This window comes from Amia ocellicauda, unplaced genomic scaffold (assembly GCF_036373705.1).
Source record: "Amia ocellicauda isolate fAmiCal2 unplaced genomic scaffold, fAmiCal2.hap1 HAP1_SCAFFOLD_99, whole genome shotgun sequence".
In the NCBI taxonomy this organism is placed as follows: domain Eukaryota; kingdom Metazoa; phylum Chordata; class Actinopteri; order Amiiformes; family Amiidae; genus Amia; species Amia ocellicauda.
In genome coordinates, this window is record NW_027103024.1 from 92,414 (window position 1) to 100,984 (window position 8,571).

Sequence of the window (8,571 nt, forward strand, 5' to 3'; positions counted from 1 at the left end):
TCCTGGGGGAGGGACACACAGCCACCCTGGCTGCCCAATATGTCAGCGCCTACCACAGCCTGAGGGACACAGTGACACATGAGCACCGGCTGTAATTATAATGTAAATACTCGTTTGTAATGCATGTCATTGTATTTCAAAAAAGGAATCTGGAAATAGTAAACCTATTTTCTTTATTTGTATGTATTAAAGATCACCTTTTATTACATTTTCTTTTTCTGTACTTCATTACATCTTATTGTGATTCATAATTCTATTATTTATTTTCTGTATGTATGTATGTGTATGTATGTATGTATGTATGTATGTATGTATGTATGTATGTATGTATGTATATATGGAAGGAAAGTTAGAAATTCTTTTCTCACACCTGTTTTTCTCTCTTGCATACTCCAGAAAGATAAGGTCAAGCTAGAAGGTCAGGAGGCCATAAGGTAGTTTGATTTCACTTTGTTATTTTAACGATGAGAACCTTGGAGACAATGTCAAACGGTATGACCTACGTGCCTGTTCCCTAAAACCATGTGTAGACCTATGAACTCTGTTCTATAATGATATATGTTCTGCTTAGTTAGCCTTTAAGATAACATAGTAATGACTTTCTAGCATGTATGAATGTATGTATGTATATATAATATATATATATATATATATATATATATATATATATATATGTATATATATATATATATATATATATATGTATATATACATATATACGTATATATATATGTATATATATACCCAAAACAATAAAGGAAAAATATTTGCCTGTTTTGTAGACTTTAGAAAGGCATTTGACTCAATCTGGCACAAAGGACTATTTTATAAACTTCTACAGAGTGGTGTAGGGGGTCAAGTTTATGACATCATTAAATCAATGTTTTCTGAAAACAAATGCAGAGTTCAAATTGGCAACTCAAGAACAGAGTTCTTCACTCAGGGGCGGGGAGTGAGACAGGGCTGCAACATCTACATCAATGAGTTGGCCACAGTGTTGGAGCAGTCTGACGCCCACGGCCTAACTCTCCATGACACAGAGATCAAGTTCCTGCTCTACGCAGACGACCTGGTGCTGCTGTCGCCCACAGAGCAGGGGCTTTAGCAGAACCTGGCGCTACTAGAGCAGTACTGTCAGAAATGGGCCCTGGCAGTCAATCTGGACAAGACCAGAGTTATGGTTTTCCAGAAAAAAGCCCGATCTGTTATATATATATGTATGTGTAGAACCGTATGGGAAATAAGTGGAGAAGTCGTGGAGATAAAGCAAATAGAACTTTAATCGAGCCGCTCGGAAGCTCCACGTCAGAAATAATTCCTTCAGTGAGACTTAATGTTTACAAACATGAGTACAACTTTATAGGAAAATGACGTAACATCTTATGGCCGTTCATCCAATCAGAAGATACATGTCCGGGTCCGTTTTATGATCTGTTCTCCCCTGAAGAGGTGATGGATCCAAAGCAGATGTCCGTCTTTGATGTGCACTAGGAAGATGCGATCCCACGGTCGTCATTTACCTAATGTCAATCGCTCGTTAACAGAAACAATTCCTGCCTATCTGGAGAAACGATTAAGTCATAAACAAATTCTCAGCAGACAGCTGTAGGCTATTTCGGCACTGTGTGATCTTTCATTACTGACAGGAGTTTCTAACAAATCGACCTTGTTGACCCTTTACTTGTCCTGCTAAATCGAATCTGCTCAGTCTGTATACAAAACTACTTCTAATGCTAGTATTAATATAAAACATTATATAATAATCACAACACACTTTCTTCAACTTCCTATACAGAGTCTTCAGTCGCTCAGAGATCTCTCTACCTCCTGCAGTCGGCTGCCATACGAATCGACGGAGCCCTGAAGAGTAGCAATAGACTCTCGCGTCTCAGATTGAAACGATTTAATGGAGCTCTGTATTTTGCTCACCGCTGCGACAAGAAAGGCCAGGTCTCCGCCACTCTCTGGTGAGGGATTGCCACCCCCTGTCAGGCCTGAATCTAACTCGGGTTGAGTTGCCTCTGTCGCTGGCCCCTTCTTGCTCTTTTGTTTAGACATGTTTTTAAAACAATAATACACTTATAATATACTGCAGCTTATTGCTTAAAATAAATAAAAGAAAATAACCTGTTTGCTGGAAAAAAAAATCTAAATATCGCAGGAGCTCTCTTCACACGTCTACACCGAAACCATGCTCAACAGCGCCCCATCTAGTCTAGTAATTTAAACGTCAGGAATGAGAAGTCCCATCTGTCCCATCATTTCTGGCAATGACATTCAGTGCTTCTATGTTTTTATATTTTGCAGGATTGGAACATCACCAAACAAAAATTCCAGCAAAGAGGTTTGGTGATTTGCGGAGGGCAGGTCCGTATCTTGATTCCAGACAGCTGCGATGTGTAAGACTGCTCTCTGTGCTTAAGGCAGATGTGCACAACAGAGCATGTTGGCCACTCTGGGCCTCTGGACGTCTGTGTGAGGTCCTGACTGTCCTGATTCTCTCCTCCTCATCTGCAGGAGCCAGGATCCCTTACTCTGGACATCCTAGTGGGGGACAAGCCAGCCTGAACACCTCCTTAGACATGGGTCAATTCTGTCCTAAAATTACACTCTTCAAGTTGAGTGATACCAGGAAATCCATCCCAGGTGACCTTCGAAGTTACAGTGCTTTTCCTGTGAGGGAAAGCAAAAACTCAGGATGAGTCTCTTTTTTTTAACATGTGTCATGCTGACAGATTCAGAGGAAACAGCTGTCACACAATCCTGGTCCTGGGAGGCTGTCTTGGGTTTCATCCAGTCATTCTCAATCCCCTGGTAAGGGGCAGTGTTGTTTAGTTATGGGTTTTCGGATAGTTACACTAATAGTTAACGATTTTTGATCCTAGTTGTATTTAGTTATAGTTATTGGATTTAAGTTAGTTATCTCGTTCTTTCTTGGTTTCTTAATAATTTTTCCGTCTTCTCGTTTCTGACCACTTTTTTAAACGCGTCTCCTCCTTCAGTTTTTCAAACATCACGATAAACACTTTTTGTACAATATCTGAGAATGTATGCTATTGCTCCAGGTCCAGATCCTCTTGAGGCCCCCAAGGACCCTAACATTTTTTACATCTAATAACTGCTGATAGCTTACTTTTAGCACCATACTTACAATTTAACACTAATAGTAAACCATAGATTATCTTTCTGAATATATATCTATCCTTTGACCCACTGAGAGCCAAGTACTGCATGCTGTTTATGTTAGAACTTGTTTTCAGATGTTGAACATCTCATTTCTCCTTCCAGCATGCATTTAAGAGTAATATGAATGGAACATAGATAGAAAAGTGTGTATGAAGCTTCCAAAAATGCTATCTAGCTTGCTATCGGAGCTAAGGATCATGGGATACTGTAAAAAAAAATTTTTTGACATTTGACAGCCTATAACGCTTTACGGGTGGCAGATATAATGTTTGTCACTATAGAACACATATATGTAACCAGATGGGCTCTTTCCAAGCATGACCTTTGAAGAACCCAGTCTGGATGCATAGATGGTACATTTATTTATTTAACATGCCAGGCCTGAAAGGGGCCCAGCATGGAAGCACTCTACCTCAGCAGAGACTTATTGAACAGCACAAGTGGTCAGCCTTATATACATTGCAGGACATGTGGGTCTGTGGCCGGAGTCTGTCACTGGGGGTTTGCCAGAGTGTTATCTTGAGGTCAGATTTCTGACCCTTGTAATGTTCATGGTAGTCTTCCTTGGTAGAGGTGTGGGATTCAAAGAACAGATGTCTTCCTTTGATATACTAGGAAAGGTCCGATCCCACGGATCTTATTTAACAACTGTCAATCGTTCATTAACAAAAACAGTTCCTGCCTATCTGGAGAAAAGATTAAGTCCACAGACTTTTAACAAACATCTGTGGGCCCTCTCTCTCTGCAGTTTGATCTTTTCTATTATTGACAGGAATGTCTAGAGGGTATGCCCTGAACAACTTACAAAATGGTTGTTGCTACCATAATACATTTACTTTGCTTGTCTGCATATTATTATTAATATAAAACATAATACAGTTTATATAAAATATTAATAACGGCTCTTCAACCTTCAACTTCACCTCCGACCTTTCCTTTCAGGTCAAAGGTGATTTTTTGATTTTTGGCTTACAGCTTTCAAAAGTCATCACAGTCATCATACATGTCATAAAGTGCCAAATATGTTCTTCTGAATAAATGCTTGAACTTTGACCCTTCCTTTAGGCTGATGATTGCTACAGAACTCAGATAGTAACTCATATGAGGTCTGTTCACAAATGTCCTCCACTGTGACCATTGACCTCTACTTAAGATCAAAGTGAGAACTAACTCATAACTCCTTTCATAGTGCACTTAGGCTCATACTTACAATGGAGCACATATAGGAACCCATGTATGTACCTGAAAATGCCCTTTCTGATGACCTTTGACCTTCCTGTCAGCTCAAATTCAAAGTCCTCTCATAAATCCTTCCAGAAAAAAGCTATAAAGCTGCTTTGAAGCTACAATTATTTAAAAGGCATTTAACATGCTGAACTGCTTACATTCATTAGATACTATTTGAATTGGTCTTAAAACATCCTTTTTCTAATTTGTAGCAGTTCCTGTCCCCCTGTACATCTATTGAGCTTCTGCTCACAATTTCTTACCGGTGGCTTCACAAACACAGTTTAGTACTTGTCTCTGACTATCAGATTTTATATGAGGTAGAGAACTCCGAGACTAGTGCTAACCGAGGTCGGTGAAACTGAGTTTACATCTCTGGCCAGTGATCATCACACTATTTCTGCAAGTCCTGTAGTCTGAACTACATATGTAGCCTGCTTGTATCTGAAACGTTGTTGTACTTGAAATAACTCCACATTATAACACATATTTCACTCCCCACGTACTTCTTTGTACCGAGATTATTTTAAACAGGATTGACCCACCAGCAGCTGGTGCTGTGAAGACAGTCCTCCCTCCACACTCTGATCTACAGTGCACCACCATTCAATATAGTATAGATATAGATATCCATTTTCATTTTATTTTGTAGATTAGACAGAGAAGGGAAAGAAATGTAATGATTGTATGTTGATGCTTTCATCTTCGCCAGAGAAGGACTGGTGCTTCTATTTCTAGTGCTTTCACAAAAGGCCCTCTCTTCCTGGCCTGCTCTGCTCAGGCCTGACCGACGCGTGACAGGACACTTTCGCTGGAGTTCACTTCACGTCGGTTGTACATCTTGATCATGAGCTTCTGCTGCACCTTGATCTGCTCACGGTGCACCTCCTGCTCTGCATCCTTGTGGACCTGGTCGATTGTCTTAGGACCCTGGTCACCCCTCCTGGGCACCCAGTTATCCTGAAGAAGAGGAGAAAGAGTCAGTGACCATGGTAGAGAGAGAGAACGAGAGGCAGACAGGGATTGGGGGGCTGGGAAGCTGAAAGCAAGGAAGGTTTCTATTCTCCCAACACTCATGACTTACTCTTCTCAGGTCCAAGACGTCCTGCAGCATGAAGCGGATTCAAGAGGAGGTCTTCCTTTCTTTGATGATCTGCTCCATCTGGCTGAAGTACTGGTCCATGCGGGGCTGGTGAAAAGGTCGATTAGAAAACTGAGCAGACAGCAGGTACAAAAGTAACTTTATACCACCAAGTGAAGCAGCATTCCTTCAAGAAGGCGTCTGCAGATGCTCAGAAACACTTATTCAGACCACTGTCAATAGGCCTCATCACGTTGCTGGATGTTTAGCCAGGGCTCAGTCTGGCACGACGGCCGGAACTGCCTTACCTTGGCGGTTTCCAAGTCCAGGTCTTTGCCGATAGTGGAGAGGAGTAGGCACAGGCACTCCAGGGACTCTTCGTGGTTCTTCAACAGCTTGACGATGCAATTGTGCATGGTGGTCTTTATCAGCATCTTCACCTTGAACAGCTCCCCAATGAACCTGATGTTGCCTAGTGAGCGCTGCTGGGCCTTGCACTTGGCCTCCTGCAGCTCGTCACGTAGACGCTGCCACTCCTCACCCTGCGCACACACGGCACTTAATTACATACTATCATAACAGAGGCATGATTCTACAAGCATTTTCAAGCACTGGAAATCAGTTTTTTTTTTTCAGACTTTTTCCAGACATCCAGACTAGCGTACAAACCCTGTTTATATTTAAAATAAATACTTGGGTTGTCAGTCGATTCAAATTACAATAAGTGTTACAGTCTTTAAGTGGTTGTGCCACACAGTTATACTTTAATAAATACTAGTCATTGATAATACAGTAGAACAATGCTGAATGGGAAAGGAGAAAAATATATAAATGAATATTAAATAAAAAACACTAAATCATTATAATTAACACTATACAAGCGCAGGGCTGCTCAGTTTGACTGATTTAATGTTAATTACTCTGGGTTCCTGAATACTCTGTGCAGACCCGTTCTTTACTTTTACTAAATATATGTATCAAATATGCCTAAGAAGCGTTTTAGCTGTCACGATCTCTACCTCACCTACAGTCTACAGTCTTTCATGTGCTTGAAAAACACACGCATTGTATAGCATTACAGGTGTAGTCAGATTGAGTGATTAAACACTTGTTTCTTTAGTTTTGATTGTGCTGTGGACGCCTTCAGAAAACAAAGTGCTTTGATCTTATTTATACCAATCATTTGAATGTTTTATGTTCATATTTAAATGTAAATACTACTTATGCTAGTTTTATTTGATTGTTTGCCTTTCATTATACCACAGCATTTAAAGAGCTATCGGCTGTTGTAGGTGGTTCAAAAACTCTGTGATTCTACTGTTAACCGTATATCACTATTATGACATTTTTGTTTTTTAAATCAGCTCGATTAAATAGAAAAAATGTTGATCGTCAATTCAATTAGTTGATTCATAGACCCGATTAATTGATTAATCGAGGCAGCCCTAAAAATACGTTCAAATGTTCCTACCACCAAGGATGCATCCAGCAACTTCTGCTTCTTCTCCAAGACCTCGTCTCCATCCTCCTCCGTCTCAAACTCCTTCTGGCAGCGGTTCAAAAGCAGAGAGCGGAAAGGCACCGTCTCTCCCGGCTTGTCAACGGCTGGGACTTTGAGCTACAGAAAGGGGAGCAGGAACAACATAAACCCTAAGCAAGATGGTGTGCTAGGCTGGCTTCCAGCTTTAATAGGTATCGGAGTGAAAACTCTTGATATGCGCATCACAAGACAGGCATCTGCTAGTCCATTCAAAACTGAACTCCCACAAATTACAATTCCAGAGCTAAACAAATCTGATCCATGTATTATTATTATTATTATTATTATTATTATTATTATTATTATTATTATTATTATTATTATTATTTATTTCCTAGCAGATGTCCTTGTCCAATATAAGAGCAATACAAAGTGCAATAATACAGAGCAGTTCAAGTCGTAATACATTTTACAAGTTCAAATTTACACAAATAGCATCTTCACAATCCTCTACCATTCCCTCCCTCCCTCTTTCACTTCACTCTCCCCGTCACCCTCCTTCTCTCACCCTCAGAAGGCACTGGCACATATTGGCGTATGAGGCGGAGAAGTTGGGTTCGGAGACGGCCTTCTCGAAGATGAGCTCCATGACACCCTGGAGTCGCTGCTCCGTGTCGATGGTCAGCTCGTTCACTTGACGCATCCACGGCTGGAACATCTGTGGGGTCAGCTTGTTCAGAATACCACTCACCCTGCGGAAGAGCTCCTGTTGAAGGGGAAAGGGGGGAGGAGGGAAGGAAGGAAAAAGAGTTAGTTCTGCAAACCTCGGCCAAGTCCGTGTTTTTATTTGTTCTGGAGAGGTGGGTGCATGTGAGCGTACTCAGCCCCTCAGTTCATCTTCTCCATCAGTAGAGGTCAGTGGCCCAGACACCAATGCACTACAAATAGATCATCAGTGGGGCTCAAATTTTACCCACAATCCCCTTTACTAGACTAGCAAATTATTATTCCCACCCCCCCAAACATGAACCGTGTCCTCTGCTCCTACATACCTGGGTCTTAATGACCTCGGGGTCATCACCCACTGTGGGAGCCTTCTTAATTGTAGGCAGGTAACACACATACAGTCATCTAAATAACAATCGCAATTAGACAGCAGTTGACAAAAAGTACAAATGAGACAAATGTCCAAGATCAGCATTAAACAGATCCATCAGAACAATGCAGGTAACCATCTCAATCAGAAGGATTTATATATAAAAACATGAAAATAAAACTCTAGGGTCTCCTAGACAAGCAGGGGGCTGCATACCTTAGCCAGGACCACATCGCTAATGCGGAGTTTCTGCAGCCTGTCACAGATGAACTCTAAGTCCAGCAGGAACTGACGCTCATTTTTCTCCTTCTCATCAGGGACATAATTACACCTGCAACATAATTTGAAAGCAACAACATTTCCACAGGAGTCTTGGTTGTGCCGAGGATTACGAAATAATGAAAGCAATACATTTTAGACGTCGGCTCAAAATCCCTACCATTCGGCGTTGAAATGACCCAGGTTTATTTTGTATTTATACCATATCCAGTTCACCATATT

General features: G+C 41.0%; 1 non-coding gene across 1 annotated transcript; it reads right to left on the reverse strand.

The window, feature by feature from the left end:
• Window positions 1–7,858: 7,858 nt before the first annotated feature.
• LOC136746367 (small nucleolar RNA SNORD66) lies at window positions 7,859–7,935 on the reverse strand. The gene has a single exon (XR_010816385.1). It is a non-coding gene; the product is annotated as a small nucleolar RNA SNORD66 (small nucleolar RNA).
• Between the last annotated feature and the right edge of the window lie 636 nt (window positions 7,936–8,571).